Source organism: Pongo pygmaeus, chromosome 13, assembly GCF_028885625.2.
Source record: "Pongo pygmaeus isolate AG05252 chromosome 13, NHGRI_mPonPyg2-v2.0_pri, whole genome shotgun sequence".
Taxonomy (NCBI): domain Eukaryota; kingdom Metazoa; phylum Chordata; class Mammalia; order Primates; family Hominidae; genus Pongo; species Pongo pygmaeus.
The window spans coordinates 112,535,695-112,562,315 of record NC_072386.2 but is presented as its reverse complement, the minus strand read 5'-3'; the positions used below and the strand labels follow the sequence as shown (position 1 = coordinate 112,562,315).

Genomic DNA, 26,621 nt, shown 5'->3' with positions numbered 1-26,621 from the left:
AGACAGAGAAAGGGAAAATCATCAGGCAGTGAGAACCAAATTTGCAAAGGCAGGAAAGTGTGAAAGCACTCGCTATATTCAGGCAAAAAAAAAAACAAAAAACAAACAAAAAACACAGATTAGAAATGTGAGGAGGGAGAGAGTAGCAGGAGGTTAATTTTGGCAGGTCAGAACTAGACTGCGAGAGCCTGAACGTCAGGCTCAGAGATCAGACTAGATTCCATGGCAGTGGGAAAAATAGGGTGTTTTTAACTAGAGAGTGATATCCCTGTTTATTCATTCAACACTCTACAAACACGTATTGAGCAATCACTGTGTACCGGGCACTCTTCTAGGAGCTGGGCTTACAGGGTTACAGTAGAGGAAAGATGCTCATTGCGAGGTCCCCGCTTTCAAACAGCTTACATTTCAACAGAGGGAGACAGACAGTACACAAGTGAGCAAATAAGTCAACAATGAAGGGCTAAGATGTGTGTTAGTGCCTGGGAAACTATTTGAGAATGGATGATCAGAGAAGCGACCTGACTGTGAAGGTGACATTGGATTTGAGACCTGAGTGTCAGAGAGGACATACAAGGAGCTGAGGGAAAATCTGTCAGGCAGCAGGAACAGCTGGCACAGAGGCCCTAAGGCAGGGTGAGTCTGGTGCATTTGAAGTTCACCAGACACAAAGGTAACATGGCTGAGGTGGTGGGCAAGAGCAGGAATGGTAGATGATGCTGGGGGCTGAATGGCAGAGGCTGGAGTAGGAGTATAGATTTGATTCTAGGGTCAAGTTGACATGAGCTGCTTTTTGGCTACTCTGTGGACTGCATGGGAGATGGGCAGGTTATTCTTGCCCTTCCTGGTTATTTTGAGGCCTGCAGGAGGCATGGTGATGGCTTGAACAATCTCTGCAGCAGTGGGGAAAGAGAAAGAGGGAAGGGTCAGAGTGTTTGGAGGCAGGGGTTGCAGGATTCCTGCTGGGTACAATGAGGGAGAAGAGGGAGAGAGGAATCAAGGATACTCTTGGGATTTTGGCCTGAGCGACTGGGCAGAGGCAGGGAACACAGAGGAGTACTGATCCGTGCCACACAAATGTCCTTGGGGGACAGTCCCGAGGATGAGCAGGGTCAGGGAGAACTAGAAGGCTGCAGAGCCAGTTGGCAGATGAGAAGTGTGCCCTCTGAACGAAAGCACTGGGCAAGGGAGCTGGGAAAGGAACTGATCAGAGAGACCATCATTCCTGGTTCTACTCAGCAGGTGGGAGAAATCAGTGGGATCTGATGAGCTAAGAAGTTGAGAAACTCAAGAATGATGCGGTTGAGAATGAAACAATGAATTAACATGAGAAATGCAACAGGAAGAATAGATTCCGGAGAAGAAAAGAAGTCCAGTTTTAGACAGGTTGACTCTAAGACACGTGTCAATGCTCAGCAAATGTTGGCTGTTGTCATCACTGTTGTTACCATCATCACTGATTTCATAGCCATCAGCCTGTCAATGGTAGTTGAGGTCATAGCAGAAGGTGAGTCCACCAGTGGAAAGCCCAAGAGAGGAGGGTAGAGGAGGAAAGCAGCTCCCACCTCCACTTCATTTAGAAGCCAGTGCAAAAGGCATTTTGCAGTACTCAGGGCTCACTTTGGTGATGAACGCAGATTGACTTGAAAGTGTCTTAAAATTGACTGCAATTTTAGAAGGCAAAGAGTAAGCCTTTGGTTATATCTAGCAATCCTGAGGTCTTCCTTACATGAAAGTTCTTACAGACACTCTGGGTAAGATGATGACAGGCACAACACAGTTAAAACGCTTTCATGGAGAAAAATGGATGTGAACGGTAGAATCTTAAACGCGTTAGTTTTCGACATTGTGAAATTAATTGGCTCCCAAATATAGCCGGCTTCTGCCTTAATTGGAGTTCTCAGGAGCCTCCAGCTTTCCTGCTACCTTTAGCCAATGTTTCTGGGTTTGATGGTGAATAAAGACCTCTTTGTTTAATTAGAGTTGAAGCATGCTTTAAGAAGTTAGTAATCTAATTAAAATTATATTTCCAGTTTATATGAAATAGAAAAAGAGGAGATCAGCAAATGTCCTATGGAGCCTGCTCTCTACCGTGCAGTGAGCTAGAGACAGAGTTTTGGAGTAGAGTAAGAAATGATGTTTTATCTCTCCTGTAGTGGATGATTGGGTATGGGTGAGTGAAGGAGGAGGATAAATCAAGAGAGAGAAAGTCGGCAGGGCATGGTGGCTCACTCCTGTAATCCCAGCACTTTGGGAGGCCGAGGTGGGCAGATCATGAGGTCAGGAGTTCGAGACATAGTGAAACCCAACATAGTGAAACACTGTCTCCACTAAAAATACAAAAATTAGCTGGTCATGGTAGCTTGCGCTTGTAGTCCCAGCTACTCAGGAGGCTGAGGCAGGAGAATCGCTTGAACCCGGGAAGCAGAGGTTGTGGTGAGCCGAGATCATACCACTGCACTCCAGCCTGGGCAACAGAGCAAGATTCTGTCTCAAAAAAAAAAAAGAGAGAAAGTTATAGATCACAGATGGTTAGAAATCCAAGGGAGGGAGAGAGAGAGTTTTAGAGACGGAGGGTGAGGGAAGAGCCTGTAGGCTTCCCATAATTTCACCTAATTTAGAAAAGAGGATTTATGACTATGAATCAAATAAGATTCAAAAAATATAACACAGCTATTACAAGCCCTTTGCTTGTAAGCTGAGCCTTGAGAGACTGGATAAATGTTTGACCTGTGCCATTGTTGGAATATCTGAGAATGAGCTGGGTTGTCATGTTCCAGTAACGAAGGAGGGCGAGCCAGTCCTCTCAGAACGCTGGAGGAGGGAAGACATTTGTCCTTTCTCGGCAGTCACCTTTTCAGGTAGTACAAGAGATTCACTCACCTTTCGTCCTCACCAGCCCTCCCCCAGCCTCTTTCCCTGCTCCCCTCTGCCTTCTGCTGCCTTCGTCCTCTCCTTGCTGAGCGAATGCATACAAGCAGCTGAAGCCTGGATGGCTCTTCAGCGCCGCCACTGCATCGCGGAGGTGCCTGACCTGCTGTCTGCAGGCTGGGCTGGGTGCAGGAAATGGGGTACGATGAGCACCAGCGATTATCTCAGTGCTGGGGTCTGAAGTTTTGTTTTGTTCTTGCTTTTATAAAATTAAAAAAAATTATTATGAAACATTTTAAACTTTCAGAAAACAATATAATGAATATGTATGCACTCCCCACCAAGATTCTGCAAATATGAACAGTTTTGCCATATCTACTTTGGATCTCTCACTCTTTTGTTTTTTTAAAAAAATAAAGAAATCATTTACTGCTATGACATCTTTCTCCTCCTACCCCCAGAGAATCACTACGTTCTTTTACTTTTACTACATAGGTATGTTTGTCAACAAAGTGACTATTTAATGTGTCCCTTTTTGTATAAATGATACAAGCCGTATCTCCTTTGGCAACCAGCCTTTTTGCTTAACATTATCTTTCTGATATTTATCCAGTGAGATATGTTTGGATCTATGTTGGATCCATATTTATTTTAACTGCTGTATAATAGTTCCTTTAATAAACCCCAGCTATATTATAAATAAACTGGGATTATAATATTTAATATTTCCCTCAATCAACCCCAGTTTTATTATAAGCAAATACTAGGGTTTATTAAAGGAAATATTATACAGCAGTCCCTCCTCATTAGGTTGCTGTTACTAAGGAAAAGCCAAGTTGTTCTTCATCCCTGCTATTACAAGCACAGCTGTGGTCAATGTCCTTATAGGTGTCTCTCATTCACATGTGTGAGTTCCTCTGGGGTCAACACCTAGAGTGGAAATAGGCATCTTCTATTTTATTGGTTATTTTTCTCACATCGGACTTTATCTCTTCGGTTTGCTGCCTTATCCCTTGCACCTAGAACAGTGCCTTGTAAATACTCAATAAATATCTGTTAAAAGAACAGATACTGACAAATTACTCCCCAGAGCGACTGTACTAACCTACACTCCCACCAGTTTATATGAGCATTTCCATTGCCAACATTCTTGCCAACACTTGGTTATGAAACTTACCAATGTTTGCCAATCTGAGGCATATCAAATGGTGTCATATTGCTTTAATTTGCATTCTTGTGATCATTAATGAGGTTTATGGCCTTTTCATAGATTTATTGGCCATTGGATTTTCTTTTTCTATGAATTATCTGTTCATATTCTTTGCCATTTCTGTTTTCTTAGAGCAGAAATGCTCTAAGAAAATTTGCAGAAATTTCTTATTTGCAGAAATGCTCTATTTATCTTAGATAAAAACCCTTTGATGGTTTTATGAGTTATACATATGGTCTCTTAGGCTATAATTTGTCTTTTACCTTGTTTTAATTTGCCTTTTGATAAATAGAAGTTTTCAATTTTATATGGTCTCATTTTTTGTTTGCAAAGAATGATGGTTTTATTCCCTTTTTAATCCTTATACCTTTTATTTCTTTTTTTATGTCTCATTTCCCTAATTGTGGGAATTAGGAGTGTGGACATGCTTGTCATGTTCCTGATTTTTTTTTTTTGAGACAGTGTCTCGCTCTGTTGCCCAGGCTGGAGTGTGGTGGTGCAATCTCGGCTCACTGCAACCTCTGCGTCCCGGGTTCAAGTGATTCTCCTGCCTCAGCCTCCTGAGTAGCTGGGACTACAGGTGCCCGCCACTATGCCCGGCTAATGTTTTGTATTTTTAGTAGAGACAGGATTTCACCATGTTGGCCAGGATGGTCTCGATCTCTTGACCTCGTGATCCACCCGCCTTGGTCTCCCAAAGTGCTGGGATTACAGGCGTGAGCCACCGCGCCTGGCCATTCCTGATTTTAAAGAAAATCTTTCTTATGTTTTACTGTTGAGTGTGATGTCAGCTGTGGGGTTTGGTAGGCATCTTTTATCAGGTTATTTTATACCATCCTTGCAATCCTAGGATAAACCTTGGTAATTATATATTATTTTTCATGCTTTACTGGGTTTATTTCTAGATATTCTCTTTGGTTCTTTTCTTAGATTTCTTTCTTTCTTTCTTAAATTTTTCTTCCCTGAGGGTTTGATGTTCTTTCTTTTAAATTTAAATTACTTTGAATATTCTTATTTCAGGATTTTTTTGGTTTGCCTGGTCTTTTTCTAGGGAGGGACATCTCTTAATACTTTTCACAGAGTCTCTTTATTTTGCTTCCATTGATTTCCATAGCCATCAAATCACCAAACATTTATTAAGCAGCTACTAGATGCCAATAGAGAAGGGTGGGGGTGGAATAGGGGAATCTCTAGACTCCAAGAACTCATGGTTTGGTGAATACAATTAGTGCTTGCTGTCTGCAAAAGCCTTGCACAGCAAAGCAATCAGGGGGAGTTGCCAGGCGCCCCGGTTTTGGAGTCAGATGAATTTGCATGCAAATTCTGGCCCCATCAATTATTAACTATGTCACTGTAATCAAGTTAGTAAGTTACTTCATTTTTGTACGCCCCAGTTAACCTCTTCTCTTAAAGCAGGATAGTAACAGGATCTACCTCATAGACTACATTTGAATGTATGTGATATAAAATGTTTAGCACAGTATCTGGCACAAAGTGAAAGTCAACCAAAAATAGCTGTCATTATTCACGTCCATTTTTCCACTTAATCCTCACAATTGCTTTATGAGATAGATTATTGTTACCACTTGACAGATGTTGTCATATGAGCATGTGGGAAAATTTAGTAAAATGTTGTAAAAATGTTGGGTTTTATTAATATATGTAAAAAGGCTTTGATAAATGTAAAACATCATGCAATGGGAAAGAAATGTCATTTTCTGGGATGGTTTAAACCAAAATCCTTGTCTGAATTTTGTGGTGTCATTACAGAAATTTGAAATGATGTCAAAGACCTGGAGAAACAACCTAGCATATCTCATACGGAGGGAGCAGAGAAAGGATTGCAAATGTCATTTAACAATAGTGTTTAGGTGTTATTGTTATGTTTTAAAAGCCCACATAACGATGTAGTCAAATGTTTCATAACTATTTGCATATAGCCCCAATTTTATTTTAAAATGTATGGTTTATGTGCATATAATATATTGGAAGGAAACACACTAAATGTTAATCATGATGATCTCTGACCTGTAAGATTATAATTTTAGCTTTTTTCGTTAAGCTTTTCTTGTATTCCAAGTTTCTAGCATGAGCCTGCTTTGGCAAGGAAAGGACCTTCCAGTTATACCTGTGTGAGGACAGGCTGACATCAAGTCCCAGAAGATTCAGTGCCAGTAGGACCCCTACTTACAGGCATACACTGGAGCTGGTGGGGGGCTTTAGAAACAGGATTTCTGGGTCCTTGAGGGCAGAAGAGGAGTGAAGTCTTGTCTCTTCTCTTTCTGCAATCCAGCTTGATATAAATGCTCTTAACTGGCTTGATACAGTGGCTCATGCCTATAATCCCAACACTTTGGGAGACCAAGGTGAGGAGGATCACTTGGACCTGGGACATCGAGGCTGCAGTGAGCAGTGATCGAGCCACTGCACTGTGGCCTGGGAAACAGAGTGAGACCCTGTCTCCAATAAAAAAAAAAAAGAAAGAAGAAAGAGGTCTTAATTATATGGACTCTTGTCAGCCTTTAATGATTGAATTTGTTTGATTATTTCAGCTTGTCCTAAGAACTAGCCGACATTCTCTTCTCACACTCCACCATTGTGAGTCTTCCTCTCATCTACCATTCTCCAAGCAGGGAGATCTAACTGAGTTGGCCAAACCACCCTTCGTGTAGAGTATTTCCTTCTGGCAGTCATTAATAGCTCGGTTTCAGCCAGTCACTAAGAGACTGGGTTACATAGGTTACTACCTAAGGCTGCTTTTCCCAGAAGCGGCCAGGCGAAGGTCAGGGTACCTGGAGACCTGTTGGGGCTGTGCTCTGTCCGGGCTTGGGCAGCTGGCATTCACCGAGCGAGGCTCTGTGCTCTGTACACGACACGCATCATTTCTCTGAGCTCTTCTCCCAGTTCATCCAGGTACCTGAGCCAGAACCCCTGGAGGTTTCCATGAATTCTCAATGAGCCCTCTTGAGTTCAACTCCTAAAGATCTCTCAATTTTGTAATTCTCTCCATCTTTACCACTTTTGTCCAGTCACCGTCTCAAGTTTGGAGAGCTTCAAGAATCTCCTAACTTATTTTCTCCTCATCCACTCTTAACTTCCATCTGTTTCATTCTCCTTACAGCAGCCAGAGTGATCTTTTCAAAACTAAAATCTAATTGGATTAAGTTCCTGCTAAAAACACTTCAGTGGCTTTTCATTTCCCCATAGGAGAAAGATAAAATTTTTTAAAAATTTTAAATGCCTGACAAGGCCTTGTCTGATCTAGACTAGACCAGCAGTTCTATAAGTAGGGTCCTTGAACATTCGAGGTTCCCCGATATCTTGTCAGGATATCTATGGAGTCAAAACTATTGTCATCATAATAATGATAAGGGATCCTTTGCCTTGTTCTTGTATTGACTTTTGCAGTGATGCTGTAAAAGCAGTGATGAGTAAAACTGCTAGCTGCTTATTACTACTTAAGACAGGAGACCGGGTGTGGTGGCTCACGCTTGTAATCCCAGCACTTTGGGAGGCCGAGGCAGGCGGATCAAGAGGTCAGGAGTTCGAGACCAGCCTGGGCAACATGGTGAAACCCCGTCTCTACTAAAAATACAAAAAAAATAGCCGGGCATGGTGGTGCACGCCTGTAATCCCAGCTACTCAGGAGGCCGAGGCAGAAGAATCACTTGAACCCAGGAGGTGGAGGTTGCAGTGAGCTGAGATTGCGCCATTGCACTACAGCCTGGGTGACAGAGCTAGACTTCATCTCAAGAAAAAAAAAAAAAAAAAAGACAGGGGCACTGAGGTGGACTAGCAGTCATTATTCATCCCTGCCACATACTTCAAAGTTTAAAACAAACAAAATGCCAGATTCACTTAAGAAGGTCCTTGATGAAACAGTAAAAAACCTTTCTTTAAATTAAATCTCAGCCCTTGAACACGCTTCTTTTTAATATTCTGGATGATAAAATGGCAAGTAGGCTAAAGGACTTCTGCTGCCCACTGAAGCACAGTAAGGCTGTAGTGACTGTTTGGGTTGCAAGCTGAGTGAGCCCCTTTTGTCTTGAAACAATCAGAATGTTTTTCGTGGAAAGAACAATTGGCAGACAAACTATAAGTTGTTCAGGTTTGGACATTTGTAGACATGTTCCTGAAACTAAGTGAGCTTTTCACTTCGAGGAAAACAGCCAATAACATTTGCACCAATTATAAAATTTGAACGTTTAAGCAAAAACTAGAATCTCTGAAAACTCATATCTGCCACTACGAGCTTGACAGCTTCACAATATGTAAAGACTTTTCTGTTGAGATCAGTTGGTGATATTAATGAATGTGATTTTCTGATGTCGTATAATGAAATACACAACATTTGGAAGAGCTATATAAACCAGTATTTTCCAAGTGTCGCAGGTATGACGTTATGTAGTTTGGCATGGGTAAAAGATCCAAAGCGCAAGATGGATGAATGGATTTATTTATTTATTTATTTATTTTTGAGATGGAGTTTTGCTCTTGTTGCCCAGGCTGGGGTTCAATGGTACAATCTCAGCTCACCACAACCTCCACCTCCCGGGTTCAAGCAATTCTCCTGCCTCAGCCTCCCAAGTAGCTGGGATTACATGTAGGCATGCGATACCACGCACGGCTAATTTTGTATTTTTAGTAGAGACAGGGTCGCTCTATGTTGGTTAGGCTGGTCTCGAACTCCTGACCTCAGGTGATCCGCCAGTCTCGGCCTCCCAAAGTGCTGGGATTATAGGCGTGAGCCACAGCGCCCGGCTGGACCAATGGATTTAAATGTGACAGAGTATGAAAAGTTTATTGACATGGTTTCAACTTCCATATTGCAACTAACCTTTAAGAAAGCATTGCTTGACCAGATTTGATCATGCCTGATTTTCTTCATATACTTCACTCCCCAACATATCGCAGCAGACCAAATGTAGAAACCAACATGAAAATCCGACTATCTCTTATTAAGCCAGACATTAAAGACATTTGCAAAAAATGTAAAGCAGTGTTCTTTTTTTCACTTTTTTTGTTGTTTTGGAAAAAATAATTTCCCACAGCAATACATTATTTGCATTAACACATAATGGATTTATTATTTTTGTTTTTAAATGAGTGAATATTTTTCCTGCCTTCATTTCTATTTTGGAAATCAATGGATAGTGAGAGTATAAAGGACTCTTAAGACCAAAACCTTTGAACACCACTGATCACACTAGACAGAGATCCGGATTTCTAACCCATCTCACATCACTCCTAATATTCCCAAAACTCCCTCAAACTACGGTCTTTCCATTACTCCGTCAGTTACTCCAGCCTGACTGTCTTCTGCCCCAAGGCCTTGGCACATGTAGTTTCTTGTGCTGAAAACCCATTTGCTCCCCATTCTCCACTACTCTGTGATTCACCTCTCCTCACTCTTACCATCAAAACCCCAGGAGAGTGTTCTCTTTCCTGGCATCTATGGTACCCACTCGCATTTTCTCCCTTCCGTAGGCTCCATATTAATATATTTCATACATGTTCTCTACCTTCAGATTTAAATTCTCATTATCTCCCTCCTTGATCATTTCCCCTTTGTACCTATTTTACAAGTTTCACCTCCTCTACTCTCCGCTGTGTTATATTAATCACCACTTGTCTGATACAAGAGAGAGGAAAAACTAACCGACATTTTCAATGCTCAGGGAGCCAGTTGATCAATCTTTTCCATGAGACATCATACATTTTTAAGTGGGTTCTCACATACCTCTTTACAGGCTCGGATGTAATTTAGTCTGTGGTTTTTTTCCTGCTCAGGAAGAAAAGCATCTGCATTTTGTCATTAATGAGACCGATTTTCCTGTCTCTTGTAGTTGGAAATCACTGAGATGTGTGCTTATTTTTTGCATCTGCCATACTTGCCATTTTAATGGTACATCATCTTTTCTCGGAGCTCCATCCTCTTGAAGTATAAACTCAGACCTTACCGATCGTCAGGATCACTGGGAATTAGCCTTATTATTTGATTTTTCCTTTGAAAAAAAAAGTGGGTTATCTAGATCTGTCAGCCTGCTGTACTACTATGAAAGGTTTGACAAGATTTTCTTTTTGAACTGTTAAGAAAGCCTTTGTAATAGCATGGGCTCTCCATGCTGTCAGCTGAGGAGGTGGGGAATGGCACTTCCACTGGCTGCTAATGATTGTGGACGAGTCTCTTTTCCTCCCTGGATCTAGTTTTCCCATTTATGAAGTGAATGGGCTGGATGTTTGCGGAAGCTCATCCTACTCTAAGACTCTGTAATCCAAACACATCTTGAGAACCTGTTATGTACCCAGGCAGTGCCTGGTACCAAGGAAGGATGCAGATGCAGGAGAAAACACAGCCTGTGTCTCTAACAAAGAATATAGTGTTCTTAGAAACAAAATATTTAAATCTACCAACACCTTAGGTACAATACAGAATATTCATTTTTATATATATAATATACATGTATGTGTGTGTAAATGTCCAACCTAGGTCAGGCTTCTTGCTGCATCCTGGGATGTGGCAGAGACAAAGGAGAAGAGTATTAAAGGTCAACTCTCAAGAACTCATAGGCTCATAATGGAGATAAATAGAATATGCAGCCCAAAGCTTGCTATGTAGGACATTGGATGCAGGTAAGGATAGAACAAGGTGCCCTGAGGGGCAGAAGTCTGCTGGGACAGGGCCCTCAGAGAGCCCTCTAGTGTTCCACAAGCCCTGTTCCCAGCATGCTCTGAGGGATTGAGGCATTTAAATAGTTCATGGGCATTTTAGTTCCATCTGAAATGGGGCTTGAATATTTCTTTCTTTTCTTTTCTTTCTTTTTCTTTTTTTTTTTTTTTTTTTTAAGTAGAAACAGGGTTTCACCATGTTGGTCAGGCTGGTCTTGAACTCCTGACCTCAAGTGATCCACCTGCCTTGGCTTCCCAAAGTGCTGGGATTACAGGTATGAGCCACCACACCTGGCCTTTTGAATATTTCTTATAGTCCAGAAAGGCAGAGGTGAGACAGTGTGGGAGAAAGAAACTGGAGAACATATTACTTCTGCTTCAATAAGAAGTCTAGTCACGGTGCAGCTAATTTTAACCTTGCAGCCACTTAGCTTCCTCTGTCTTCTAACTGAGAGAGGTCTTCATGCCCGCAAGGGGCTCTGAGGACGTAGGGTGTCCTGGTGCCATTAGCATGTGCTCTCTGCCCCAAGCACATTAGATCATTACCCAGTGCTTTGGTGTTTGACGAATGGGACAGGTGCCACTCAGGCAATTTCCCAGTGAATGGCTGAGCCAGGTGGAGCAGGGAGATAGCTGGCCTGACTAAGCAGGGAGAGCTCATACTAATCATTAGGTCTTTGAACTTTGCCATGTTACCAGTTAACTGTAGAATAAAGTGAAACGAGTAATTAGATGGATTCCAAGCCACTGGCTGTGCTTCCCGCTCGAGCACATCCCATCTCCTCGCTGTGTACAGCCAGCTGAGTACAAATTCAGTTACCAGGAAGGAGGGTAGTGTGAGATTGTGATGCCTACAACCTTAATAACTACTGTTGACTAAAAACATTAATAAATAGGCACCTATTAAGTGGCAAACTCAGCCCGAGGAAATTTGCCTTAAAACACGTATCCTCACAACTGCCCTGTGAGGCGTGGACAGTGTATCAGCTCCATCTTAGAGATGCAAAGGTCCACACATAGAGTGGTGCAGTGACCACCAGGACCACCTGATGGCGTGGCAGACCTGGGACAGCAGCCACCTAGGGAGTCAGGAGATCTGGTCCTTCTCATCCTTGGCCCAGGACGCTGCCACTGCCGGCTGGCTGGCTGGCTGGCACCGGGTGAGCCATTTCTTCTGTCTGCAGCAGGTAATCTGGGAAGACGAGCATTCTCGGGTGCTGATTGCTATGGGATTGAGTTTAATTCTTTACCAGCCATTAGACTTGGTCATGTGATGGCATGTCTTAAGATGTGGGTCACGGTTTCACTATTTGTGTAACTGAGAAAATGAACCAATTTGTATCTATACTTTCCCCAGGCAAATGATTTGGGGCTACTCCCTCAAGGCTTCAAACTATTTGAGTAAAAGAGCTCAAATAGAGGCCAAGTGCTTTGAAGAATTGAAGGCCTTTTTCTCTCTCCTTGAGCCCAGTTACTGATAATGCATGTTTTACCCCATAATTTACAAATCACAGCAACACAGTATGACAGGGTGTCTTTTTCCGATGCAGCCAGGAACCTGGCCCGGTTCTCTTTTGCCACTTACCTATTGTCTGGTCAGACTTGGTTTTCCTGGACATCAGTTTCCTCAGATGATGGAAGCTGATTGGGTCATCTTTAAGGAACTCTTCTAGCTCTCAAATTTCGGGAGAGTCTTTGGGGAATGCAATATTTCCTTTAAGTGAATTATTTTCAAATGACAGGCATTTGTTCCATTAATCACCAAAATTTAATTGTAGCCACTTAAAATTTGAAATCTTTTAAAATGCTTACACGTATTTGTCTTCTTAGCAGCAGTTAATTTTAATTATTGGTGAGTTAGGTTCTTCCTTCCGAACATCAAAGCATAGGACCTTATTGCTAAGAGGATCTGTCACTCACTCCTTATTCTACAAACACCCAAAGGAGCAAAGTGGCCTGTCTGGGGTCACACAGCTGGAGAGGGGCAGAGGGCCGGTCCTCGGAACCTGCCTCATACCTCCCTGTCAAGAGGGCTTTCTTCTTGTCTATTTGTGTTATAACAACTTTTTGTCCTTAAGGCCTTGCCTTGTGTCATCTCAGCACTCAGCACAGGACCCCTGCACAGAGTGAGCACAAAAAACGATAAGGAACAAATGAATGCGCTTGTGTCCCCTGCAAATGGCCTCAGCGTGCTCTGTTTGTGTCTAATTTTAATGTCATGGCCACCCTTCCCCATCACGTTTTTCATACATATTCCTTGACTGAGAGAGAAGCTGCAAATGCCCCTGGCTCTCCTGAAATAAAATATGTAACTTTTTTTTTGAAACGGAGTCTCGCTCTGTCGCCCAGGCTGGAGTGCTGTGGTGTGATCTCAGCTCACTGCAACCTCTGCCTCTTGGGTTCAAGTGATTTTCCTGCCTAAGCCTCCTGAGTAGCTGGGATTACAGGTGTGCACCACCACGCCCAGCTAATTTTTGTATTTTTAGTAGAGACAGGGTTTCACCTTGTTGGTCAGGCTGGTCTTGAACTCCTGACCTCGTGATCTGCCTGCCTCGGCCTCCCAAAGTGCTGGGATTACAGGCATGAGCCACTGTGCCTGGCCAAAATGTGTAACTTTTATGGAAAGTTTGTGTGGTTTGGGGGCCTTTGGGGCTCTCTTCATATTTGAAGACCATGTTTTGATGGTTGATGTTGTCTGAAACTACATGATATACGTAAAATCACAAAGGTTGTCTCTGATAGGCTAAAGATTATTTTTTATTCAAATGAGAAGAGAGGATTCATTTTATACTAGTGTGGCAAATGTATGTTGTGTGTGTACATAAAATTTTATAAAAGTTTTTAAAATAATCTATCGTGACTGTAAATGAATAGCATTTTTACAAACCCAAAGAGGGTGTGGTAGCTCACACTTGTAGTCTCAGCTACTCGGGAGGCTGAGGTGGGAGGATCACTTGAGCCCAGGAGTTCGAGACCAGCCTGGGAAACATAGCAAGACCCCATTTCATTGAAAAAACAAAACAGGCCGGGTGCAGTGGCTCAAGCCTATAATCCCAGCACTTTGGGAGGCTGAGGTGGGCAGACCATGAGGTCAGGAAATTAAGACCATCCTGGCCAACATGGTGAAACCCTGTCTCTACTAAAATACAAAAAATTAGCCGGGTGTGGTCGTGTGCACCTGTAGTCCTAGCTACTTGGGAGGCAGAGGCAGGGGAATCGCTTGAACCCAGGAGGTGGAGATTGCAGTGAGCCGAGATCGCGCCACTGCACTCCAGCCTCGCAAAAGAGTGAGATTCCATCTCAAAAAAAAAAAAAAAAAAAAAAAATCCAAAACAAACAAACAAAAAAACTCAAAGGGGCAGGAGGAAACTTTTAGAGGTGATGGATATGTGTTTTACCTTGATTGTGGTGTTGGTTTCATGGTTATGTGTACATGTACAGACCCATCAGCTTGTATACACTAAATAGGTGCAGTTTTTAATATAACAGTTACATCCCAATAAAGCTGTTGAAATAAATGAACAAATAGAAGTGACATCACATTTTCTAGAAGTAGTACCACTTACCAAGGAGGAGCTGATTGGCAGGTGGCTCTGAAACATAATTCTTGATTTTACTGAATCACAGGCATGGCCATGCGTCCCGTAGCCCTCTCTGGTACTGCCCCTCCCACGCTTCTCCATCATCTACTGAGATACTTTATGATAGTGGCTCCTGGAGCACCTCCATTGAAACCACCTGGCTGCACGTTCCATAATATCCGAGTCTCAGGGTTAGGAATAGCATCTTAACAAGCTCCTATGCTCACTTCTGAAGCACACCAACATTTGAGATTTATTGGCCTCTAAGGTAAGATCCAAACGCAATAACATGTGACGTACAAGATCCTTCATGACTAGGTTTTTCCACCTTACTAAAACCATCTGCCACCATCTCCTGCCTGCCAGTGATCTGTGCTATGATACTGAATAAACGGAATTTAATAACCCAGCATTCCAGCAGCTCTTCATTCTATTCAGAGCACTCCTTAGGCCCTTCTTTGCCTCGCTAACTCCTAGTCCTCTGTCACCATCCTGGCCAGGACGATATCCCCCCAGAAGTCTTCTCTGCCTTCTCCCACCTTCAAAAAAATGCCACCTTCTGTGCTCTTGTGATGTTTACTATTTTGTTTCAAAATGAGCAGTTTACATATTTATTTTCACCTCCCTGGGGGCAAGGAAAATAGGTTATCATATATCTCTAGATTCCTTTACCTGAGAGTGCTTGACACTTAGCAGGATTGACTGATCCAAAAAGCTGGATCATAGTTCAGGGAGAGGGTGTTTATAGCGGATCATGGTGCTGATTTTGTTGAACAAAAAAATAGTAACCATGAAGATCAAGTTCCCGGAGCAACTGAAAAGCTTAGAGAGAGGGTAATGGTTATAAAAATATTTCTCTATCCATGTATCCATCTACATAGATACAGACAGAGCATGCGCTGTGTGTCAGACGCTGTGCTGAGAGCATTGTAAGCTCTACTTCAATTCATTTTTACAACATTTTGTCCATTTGACAGGTGAGGAGAGAAGCATAGAGACATGAAGTAATGCTATGCTATAAACCAAATGTTTGTGTTCCTCCAAATACATATGTTGAAATCCTAACTCCACCGGCCAACCCCACCATGTGATGGTCTTAGGAGTTAGGGCCTTTGGGAGGTGATTAGGTCATGAGGGTGGAACCTCAATGAATGGGATTCATGCCTTTATAAAAGGGGCCCTAGAGAGCTCCCTCACCCTCTTTCCACCATGCGAGGCTCTCATGAGAAGTCGGCTGTCTGCATTCGCAAGAGGACCCTTGTCAGAACCAACCGTGCTGGCCCTGTGAGCTCGGACTTCCAGCCTCCAAACTGTGGGAAATACATTTCTGTTGTTTCTGTGCCACCGCAGCTATGATTTTCTGTTATAACAGCCGGAGCGGGTGAAGACAAGCAGTGTGCCAAAATACAGCTGAATTGCTTGGATCCAAAGCCAGGCCTGGCTCGTGCCAAAGTTCCTGCTCCAGCCTCGAGGAGGAAGAACTACTCAAAGTGACACGGGAGAGAGGAGATGGCCTTGTTGATAGAGGCTTGGCCCCGAAGCCCCACTCTGCCCCTAAGCAGCTCCAAGACTGGGCACAAGCTGCTGTCCTCCCCAGCCTCGGGATCCTGGTCTATGCCACAGGGCCAGGAAGAGCACCACCTCCAGGGCTGCGTCATCCTCAGCCCAGCGCCTGGCACCCAGCCACTGTGCCCATCATCGGGTTGTTCTGAGAATGAAAGGGATTAATGAATGTGAATGACTCCTTAGCAAGCCTTGTGGCAGTGAACACAAGAAGGGGGGAGTTATTTTTAGATTCTAAACAAAGCCTGGGTCAGCAGGGACCCGGGGACCTGGAGGGAGAGCGTGTGGATAACAGCAAGAGTTTTAGAGCGCGTGGCAATCCTTTGCCCTGACCCCTGGCATGCTGGAAATGGTCTGTGGGCAGCGCAGGGCCCCCCAGGGCCAGTCTGGCTGTGCACCCCAGCCCCGGGCCCCTCTGAAGCAGAGACTGCTTACATCTGAAACACCACGGCTCCTTCCTGGCAGAAGCGTGGGAAGGCAAACTTCAAAGTGTGTGTCAGGATCCTCTTCTGCCTCCAAAGATTAAAAAACCCCTCAAGAGACTCAGTAACCTCCAAGCCTTCACACGGGTAAACTGGTATCTTTTTGAGAGGAACACAGAACCTGGAAGACATTGATATGGCAGGATTTTCAGAGCTCCCGTGGCACAAGAAAAGTGGGAAGGAAAGATGAATGCTTTATGTTCTAAAGAGCGGGCCTGTGTCTTTCATCCTGAGATTAGAGGCCTGGATGCCAGGCTCTCGCCCCTGAATGGGTGATGTTCTTAAACAAAGGGTGAGGGTGGAGGAGGGGAGCAGGGCACTGCCATTCATTCATTCATTCACTCCACAAACCCATCCTAAGTGCTGTTCCAGGCTCTGGACTAGGCTCTGGACACAGAGAGATTCAGAGACCAGCCCCTGCTGCTGACATGCAGTCCAGCTGGGAGACAGCTGCGGGAGCCTGTGAAGAGCCTTGGCATGGGAACCTAAGGGATACCTAAGGAGGAGGCCTCTCACCCTTCCTGGGAGGGTCTGGAGGGCTTTGCTGAGGAGGAAACCCATGAATTTGAAGAATGAGTAAATGCTCATTTGAGGAAGAGGAGAGAGGGCCTCCCAGGCAGAAGGGACATGATCAAAGGCCTGGAGCCATGAACAGGCCTGATGTGTCCAGAAAACGGAGGGGAGGATGGTCCTGGGGTGGGGTGGGCGGGCGCAGCTGGAAGGCTGGCAGGATGGATGGAGGCCAGGCAGCGGAAGGCCTTGCCCACCCTATCTGGGAGCCCACCCAGCCTGGGAGCCTGGGACTCATCTCCTGGGATCTTAGGGGCCCACAAGAGGTGTTAGTAGCACCTGAGTGACATTTGGTCGCTTTCTCTGGGTTCTTATTTCTACTTTTTTCTAAGCTTAGGAGAGAAGCACATATCCTGCTTGTCAGGCTCTCCAGCACTTTGGTCTTTCCTTCAGAAATGTCATGGTAGAAGATTGGAACTGCAATTCTGCCGGTGACATTAGAGATCCCTAAACAGAGCCTTTCAGAGGAGAAGTGAAGCCTGTGTCTGCTTCTTCCTCTCCCGCAGCTGAGCCTGTTCTCCTCGCCATCAGGAGAGGAAATTCTCATAATAAGATGATATTGTTGGATTAAAACAGGTCAAAACGAAACAAAATCAATATTTTGCAATTTGTTTTATTATATAGAGCCCCTGGACTTTGCTTACAGACATTTTGGCTCACTTCCAGCCGCTTGTGACAAATGACTATTTCAAGGAGAGTTAAGATGTCTCTCACAAGCTGGAGGAAATCTCTGGAACGAATTTTAGATGATAAAAGTAGCTGGGCTTGACGATTTTTGCTCAGGTTTAAAAAAAAAAAAAGTGCTTGTTATCCCCACAGGTATTTCTGCAGGAAATTGCCTGGGCCTGTTTTTTTTTTTTCTTTCCTCTTTCTGGAAGTGCCCAATTTCACTGTGACCCCTGCCTTTTCATGAGGGTACTCCCAAAGCTCGTCTCTCCACCCGTCATCTTCTCCTCTGTCCTCCAGCTTCTTTTCTTCATCTCCAGAGCTCTCCTCTGCTCCTTCCCCCATCTTGCTTGGCCAAGTCTTTTTCATTTTCCTCTGAAAGGATTGTTCTCAATATCTCCTAACCCTCTTCAGCTACGTTGTGATGAGAACAAACCAACTAACAAATAACATTAGGCAGCATACAGAACTCAGGAAATGGGAGCCAGCCAGGGCTGTGGCCCTTGCCTCTTTTCTCTGCCCTTCCCTGTTGTTAAGGGATCACTGCCACAGTGCTGGGGATGTGGCACTCAGATGGGAAGGAAACATCCTAGCCTCACATTCAATGGCGTCACTACATGTCGAGCACCTACAATGGGCCATGCACTGTACTGAGTACTGAAAGCATGAAAGAGGCAGAGGTTAACTCCACTTGAGGGTGTCTGGGAAGGCTTTCCAGAAAGCCAATTACTTCTTGTATTAGTCCGTTTTCATGCTGCTGATAAAGACATACCTGAGACTGGGTAATTTATAAAGAAAAAGAGGTTTCATGGAATCACAGTTCCACATGGCTGGGGAAGCCGCACAATCATGGTGGAAGGCACATCTTACATGTCAGCAGGCAAGAGAGAATGAGAGCCAAGCAAAAGGGTTTTCCCCTTAATAAGTCTCATAAGATCTCATGAGACTTATTCACTACCATGAGAAGAGTATGGGGGAAATGGCCGCCGTGATTCAATTATCTCCCACTGGGTCCCTCCCACAACACATGGGAATTATGGGAGCTACAACTCAAGATGAAATTTGGGTGGGGACACAGCCAAACCATATCACTTCTCTAGCACAAAAGCAAATGCAGTTAAAAAAAGGAATTCTTTCAGTTGAGGATGAAAACCAGAGTATCACTTTCCTGGGAGCGAAAGAGAGTCAGTGTGATGTTGGAAGGAAAGCTCAGGCTTGAGCCAGACAGACCAAGGCTGGAACCTTCATAACTTCTGTCAGCCTCTGTGAGCAGAGCAAGCCGCTTACTCTCACCAAACTCCGGCTTCTTTACCTGTAAAATGAGGTACATTAAAAGATGAATATGGTTTTTAAAGCACCTGGAACAATGCCTGGCTCAGAGGTTGTCTTCATAAGCACTGATTCACTTGATTTTAAAGGGGTCTTTTTGCAGTTTTGGAACAAACAACAGTAAGGTATTTTCAAAAATTACAATGGTTATGCTAAAAACAAAATTGAAAAAATTGGAAAAAAATGGAAAAAAAAATACTCCAACCCTAACTTCTACCAGCAATTTTAAGCTCTTCTAGACCCTGTCCACCTGCAGATGTAGCTTTAATGTTTTCTTGTAACGTACAAGCTATTCGAGTTCTACCAGCTTTTAGATGATATGGCATAAACTTTTCCCCACATTGCGATGCAATCCTCATAATCATCTTAGTGAATAGAGAACATCCTAGGGTGCAGTTGTACCATAATTTATCCCCGTAATCAGACATTTATGTGGTACTCAATTTTGTTCTTCTTTAAATAAAACCCAGCTCTAGAATCACAGGGCCAAAGGGAATGAATATCTCTGAAGATCTTGATGCAAAGTCCCATTTTGCTTTAACCCAAAGGGTGAGTTATAATTGTTGCCTTTGCCACCTTTAATGCCCATGTGTGCCCCTTCACCTGCAAAGCATTAGGTGTTGACTTTCTAAAAGTAAGTGCTAACTTAGGATGTGTAAGGTGGTTTTGAAATGTGCATGTCTTTGGTTGTTAATGAGGGTGGTTGTGTTTCCATATAACTGTTTGTATTTACTATTTATGTTTCATTTTATAGTACCGGGAAATTATCTGCTTATATCCCTTGTCCACTTAACCTTTGGGATTTTGAGGTTTGATATACACACGTGCATGCACACACACACACACACACCCCCACACTGAATAGATATTGACCCTTTGCTCTAAAAAAAGCTTTTTGGACCCGACTAGGTTACGGGGCCTGCTTGGGGCTCTAACATACTGTACTGTCTTATTATCATGGTGACAACAGGGGCTGCTATAGGATTTCCAGAATTGGAGTCATTTCTTCCAAGTGAGAAAAAAATCCATTCGACCCTTTGTGAGTCTCACACTTGTGGTTAGCAAATGCGATCTTTCTACGAATTCCAGGGGCACTGGAGTGTCACTGGGTGTTTTATGTCTCCTCTGGCCCAAGGTCAGCTTGCTCTCAAGGTAGTTATCAGTCTAATGTAGCATTTCACAAACTTGAGGATTCCTGGACCCCACGAATTCCTTCAGAGACTCTAATGAGAAATGCAACATTAAAAATTCAACATTGACACCTGAGGTGATGACTTGGCACCAGGGCCACAGATGATAAGTATAGATGCACACAGAGAAAGGGAAATCATGGGACAACAACATACTTATATTAAATCTTTTAAAAAGAGTATCAATAAAATGTAAACAGACAACGGCGACATTCTTATGGTCTAAAGAAGTTTCCTAGGGATTATCAGTAAATGGTTCTGGGTAGAGATAGAGTTGTCCCTCCTTGGCTGGTTCAACCTAATGGGTTTGTCCTGAAATTTCCCCTGGACTGAGGAGTTGAAGTTGAAGAACAACAGCAGCAGCAGCAGCAGCTGGCAGTTAGAAAGTGCTGACCATTCGCCAGGTTGTGTGCTAAGCTCCCTGAAGATGTTATCTCATGATCCTTGAAGCACAGATGAAAAGTTTTCAGTCTGTGACTGTGTCAGGCTTCCCAGGTTCCTCCGTGGGCTCAGAGAAGGGTTCTTCAGGGCAGACCATCAGCCTCTCTTTTCCATTTCCCAGCTCTTCTTCCTTCTACCTGAGGAGGCAGCTGTGAACATCTAAAGCTTAGGATTACTTCCCTTTATCTAGCCCAAGGCTTCCTTGCAGGCCTCTCTACCCTTCTCCACCATCTGCTTTGCTTCCATTCTCTATTTTCAATCCCCTGTTCCCTCTTTGTCTAACTATCCCCAATTGGAGTGACTCATAACTTGTGATTACTAAAGCTGAAATCCTCAAGGTGCTGAGAAAGTACACAGAAATAAATCAGCAGGTGCCAGAATTTCTCCTAAGGGGGACTCAGCACTGGGGAGGGATTACTGAGGTTTAATTTACACAACAGCTGTGCTTCTAAAAGGGTGTGTAAATCAGTCCAGGCATAATTGAAAGGCACTAGGAAAAAAAAAATTGTTACTTAGAGGAATCCTGTGGCAAGCTTTTTTTATAAAACAAATCTCATGATTCTTGGGAGTTGGGCTTTGCTGTCCCCTCTTCCTTGAAGCTCTGTTCACCCCCCTGCCTCCACTGGGTAAATTGCTCCTTAATCTAAGCACCTTCAGGACATTACTTGTATCTCTGCCTACTGGCCTTGTGATATGAATACTTCTTGGCACAAAACAGGCGTGAAACTCATGTTTGTCGAGTCAAGGAAAGAAGGAACTAGCTAGTAAAACCAGTGAATTAGACTCAGTTCCCTGAAGGACAGGTGTGTGATCTGACGGACGTCTTTTGCATACCACCAGTGAGGGTTTTCCACTGGTGTCTTCCTCTTTGATTGGTCAGTAAATATTTGAATGAATGTATGAATGACTAAAAACAAATTCACCTCTCTTAATTTATCCTTGGATAAATCCATCTGTTAACAAAGATTAAGTTTATGAATTAACTTTAAGATTGTTAGAAACTTGTTGGCAGAAGTCAAAGTAACTCAAAAGTATGAGGATGTATTATTCCAGGCTGTTGTGCATTAGCTAGATGCTCTCTCTTCTTACCTTCCCCAGGCAAAGCGGTCCTAGGCCCTCTGTAGTGGATAAGGATGCTCCTCCCTCTTTGTGAACAATTCCTTCCCTGCAAGGGAGGCTGCTCATCTTCATGGTCTTCACAAGACTGAAATGCTCATGGCCATATTTGGTGGTGTAAACTCAGGGGATACAGTCTTACCCAATTGTCCTTGTGTTAGAGCAGACATAGAACAGTTTCCAGAGGTGAATCTTGGCCTTGCCCACAGATCCTACCTTGGCCCACTCCTGTAGAGATGGGGTGGCCATCTCTTCAGGTACAAAGCTCATTAGGTACCTCAACTTTAGAAAAGGATGCCAACCCTACCTTTGGTTTGATTATCTGTCAAAGAAAATAGACTAGGTCTAAATGTGCAAGATGGGCTATTTGCTTCCCAATGATTTGCTGCCTAGTGATGTCCTTCATCATTTACCAGAGAGATATGGAGCTCATCTGGTTTAGATCATTGGATCAAGCCAAACCATCAGAGAGCTTTGCTCCTTGATACCATTGTTCCAGCTGCCTTTCCTGGCTCTGCTTTTGTGCTACCCTGCAATGGGAGACATTACCAGAAACATTGAATTTATTAAAAAAAATTTTTTTTAAACAGAGTCTCACTTTGTCACCAGGCTGGAGTGCAGTGGTGCAATCTCGGCTCACTGCAGCCTCGACCTCCCAGTCTCAGGTGATTCTCCCCCCTTAGCCTCCTGAGTAGCTGGGACTATAGGCATGCACCACCACACCTGGCAAATGTTTTGTATTTTTTTTGGAGATAGTGTTTTGCCATGTTGCCCAGGCTGGTCTTGAATACCTGAGCTCAAGCAATCTGCCCACCTCAGCCTTCCAAAGTGCTTGAGTGCTAGGATTACAGGCATGAGCCACTGCACTCAGCCTAAAAAACATTGATTTTAAATTTACTATAATGCATGCAAAGAACTTCAAACAGTGCTTGGCACAAAGTTAAACAGTATTAAAATGTTAGCTATTATTGTTAACATTGTCATCACTGTTAGTGTTAATATTAGGATATTTCCTTTTTTTTTTTTTTTAAGAGATGAGGGTCTCACTATGTTGCCCAGGCTGGTTTTGAACTCCTGGCCTCAAGTGATCCTTCCCTCTCAGACTCCCAAAATGCTGGGATTACAAGCATGAGCCGCTGTACCTGGCTTAGGATATTCTTGTGGACCTCATGCTCTGTATTACTCGTTGTCTCCCCACAGGGGAAATTTCTCTCGGGCCTCACTTGAAGGATGAGCTGGACTTCTCCTGAGCAACTGTCTTCCATATTACAACATCTGTGGACAAGCGAATCTTTGAACTGTTCTCTTTCCTTCTTTCCTTTGGCTACCAGGAAGCCTGCAGCCATATTTGTGCCCTCACTCTCAGGACCTCCACAACAACTGTGCAGGCCCTTGAAGCGTTATGCCTCTTTGTGTTTGTCTTTAACCTTCTGTTTTTATTCTACCCTTGCTCTTCCTTTCTTCCTATTTCCATGTTCATTTTAAGGCATTTTATCTATGTCTATCTATCTCTGTAAGCCACTTCACATCCTTTTTTAAAACAGCCTGTATGTGTTTCTTTTTAAAGTCTATATTCTCAAGTATTTGAAAGGGATGAACCTCCTGAAGTTATATTGCCATCTTTAAAGTTATTTAATAATGATTTTATTAAAATATACAAAAATGGACTTTCTGAAATGTATAATTAATTAAATGAGCCCCCATTATCCCCATCATTTAGCCTAGCTTCTGATCTTGTAAAATATGTCAGTTGGACATTTACCTTTTTGTTGACACATTCTATTCATAGTGCATAATTCATAAGAGCACTGCTCAGTGTGTTGTCATAGAATGAACATACCGGGGTAACCCAATCACGGGCAAGAAATGGAACATTACCAGGACCCCAGAAGCCTTGCACATACCCTCTTCCACTAGCCCCACAGGTAACCATCATACTGGTTTCTAACCTCATCTGTTACCTTGGCATGTTTTTGGACTTTACATATTAATGCTGCCATACAGTATGTACTCTTTTGTATCTGGCTTCCCTCATTCAACACTTGTTAGTGACATTCATCTGTGTTAATTGGGTTTAGCAGAAGTTCATTCATTTTCATCGTTGTGTGGAATTACATCTTGTGAATATTCCCACAGTTTATTTCTACATTCTGTGATTGATGACGTGGGTTATTTCCAGTGTTTGGTTATTATTTCATGTTCTTTGTGGTAGCAAGATGGGTCAGAGAAGAAATGAAGTGAAATGGATGAATGAATGCATTTTAAAATTTATATCTAATAATGCCTCCTCACTCCTAAGTACCTTGGCCCTGCGGTCCCTGGAGCCAGATCCCTCCCCAATCTGAACTCCTTGGACAGCCCCTTCCTTGTCCTTAATGCCATCTGCCCTAGACCCAGCTTAGGTGACACCATTTAAATAAGCATTTCACATCTCCTATGGGAATGGCATCATTTTGGAGTCTGGGGGTACATCAGGCATGACAACAGATGGCAGTTGCTACCCTCTTGGGACACATGTTCCAGTGGCATCAAAATCTCCCCACCTTCATTCTGACATTTCCCATCACTCTGAGACTTCTGGTTTCTCTGGTCAGTGCTCTGCCCTGTAGCAGCCTCTCCGTTAGGCCTCACAGAGTCTCACTCTGCACATTCATGGCCCAGCCCTCAGCCAAAGATGTGGAGAGTCTCCCCAACCCATCCACAGACTTATTCCTCTCCAGTAACCTGCTCCAGCAGCTCAGCAAGTCTGATACACCCCACATCCCTGGTCCGTGGTCTGTAAAGTGCCCACAGGCTGAAGGCTGGGTAAACCGAGGCCCACCTCATGTTTCCCTTTTTGCAAGGCTCACAGGCCTGCACTGTCCAGTGCTTAAAAACACTGCCCTCAAAAAAAATGCCTAGTTTTTACAGTTACTTAGGGCAAGAGTATAAGTTTGCTATCACTCTCTCGTGGCCTAAAGTGGAATCGTATGCTTTTATTTTTAATGACCCCATTTTATTTCATTATATGGGCTTAACTTAATTCTAGTGGATTTTTAAGTGCAATTTATTTCCTATGAAGCAATGAGAGATTTAAATGTAAGATTTAGAGATTATACTCACAATTTATGCTTGCTTCACTGGGTGCTGTCGGTCGCTTTTCTCTTTCTTTCTTTCCTTCTTTCTTTCTTTCTTTCTTCTTTCCTTCCTTCCTTCCTTTCTTTCCTTCCCTTCCTTCCCTCCCTTCCCTCCCTTTCCCTCCCTTCCCTCCCCTTCCCTCCCTCCCTTCCTTCTTTCCTTCCTTCCCTTTCTCTCTCTTTCCTTCTTTCTTTCTTTCTTTCTTTCTTTCTTTCTTTCTTTCTTTCTTTCTTTCTTTCTTTCTTTCTTTCCTCTTTCTCTCTCTCTCTCTCTCCTTCTTTTCTTTTCTTTTATTTCTTTCAACAACGTCTTGCTCTGTCACCCAGGCAGGCTAAAGTGCAGTGGCGCAATCATAGCTCACTACGACCTTGAACTCTGGGGCTCAAGAAGTGATCCTCAGGCCTCAGCCTTCTAAGTAATTAGGAATACAGGTATGCACTACCTGGCTAATTTTTTTCATTTTTTTTTTTATAGAGATAGGGTCTTGCTATGTTGCCTAGGCGGTCTCGAACTCCTGGCCTCAAGCAATCCTCTTGCCTCGGCCTCTCAAAAGCACCGGGATTATAGGCATGAGCCACCGTGTGCAGCCACCCTCTACTTTTATTATGGTGAAATATACATAACATCACATTGCATTAGCCAGAATTGGGTCAAAGCCCTAAACATAAACCAATATTGTCAAGGAGGATGGGCCCACCACAACTGGCTTAGACCAGTCAGAATATACCCGCAGCGGGCCCTTGGACTGGGGTCAGCCTCTTCTGAAGCATGTGGCTTTTAGGAAGAGCATGGCTACCTAAACAGTATGTAAATATGTTAGGAAATGGGAAGGGGTCTTGGGTGGGCCTTTAATTGTGTCTGCAACAGCTCCCCAGCCCTCAAATACCTAGGCAGCTGAGTTCCAAGTAAGAGACATTTACCTGGGGAGAAATTAGGTTTGTCTGAATAAAGTAATAAGAATCTTAACTGGAGATCAAGTTTCATAACAACATTTTCATCAACTACAAATCACACTCTAATGTGGGTAGGTAGCTGTCCTCGAGCCTGACATGCACTCATGATTCCTTCAAGCTGGATACCATCATTCTGTTATTTCTGATCATCTTTCAAAGGCCGACTCAGAAAGCACTTCCTCTGAAAGCCTTCCCAGAACCCCAGAATCAAAATGAATTTTTCCTTTTTCTGTATTCTCATTTATTCTGCTTTGCACGAATCGCCACTGTGTATCAAGACTTTTTTTCTTTATTGCTTTGTTTTTAAAATTATAAAAATAGTAATACATCTTCCTTGTAAATAATTCAAACAATTTCTAAAGTCTATAGATTGAAAGACAAATCTTCCCTCAGCTTATCCCTCAAACCCCAGCCTCACTTCCCAGCGACAACCACTATAAACAATTTGCTTTCAATCCTTCTAACCTTTCTTAGTGATATTGAAACCTGTAAAGAGAGGCAAATTTATTATGTTGTAGTAATTTTTATAAAAACAGGATGACACTATGTATGATTCATGCATATGACATTCTATGACTTGCTATTTTCACTTATCAGTACAGTAAGGACATCTTTCCATGTCAGTAGATACAGATCCGGACATCATTGTTTCTATGGCCTGTGTGCTATACTAGTTTGGGGCATTTTCATTCTTTTTATAATTAATCCTCTGATGATGAGGACTTAAGTTATTTCTGCTTTTTCACATTTCAGACAACATTGCCAGGAACCTCCTCAGTGTGTGTGTGTGTGTGTGTGTGTGTGTGTGTGTCTTTGTCTATACATGCCAATATTTCTTCAGGATGGACCCTTAGAAATAAAAT

The 26,621-nt window shown here is 43.2% G+C and overlaps 1 protein-coding gene and 1 long non-coding RNA gene across 5 annotated transcripts in view; both read left to right on the top strand.

The window, feature by feature from the left end:
- LOC129044061 (uncharacterized) overlaps positions 1–17,539 on the top strand; it is a 38,592-nt gene extending 21,053 nt beyond the window's left edge. Inside the window, exons 2-3 of the long non-coding RNA XR_008504597.1 lie at positions 14,378–14,599; positions 15,309–17,539. This is a non-coding gene — a long non-coding RNA (uncharacterized LOC129044061). The remainder of the gene's footprint in view (positions 1–14,377; positions 14,600–15,308) is intronic.
- TTLL11 (tubulin tyrosine ligase like 11) overlaps positions 1–26,621 on the top strand; it is a 278,698-nt gene that overhangs the window by 153,784 nt on the left and 98,293 nt on the right. The gene's annotated exons all lie outside the window — the stretch shown is intronic.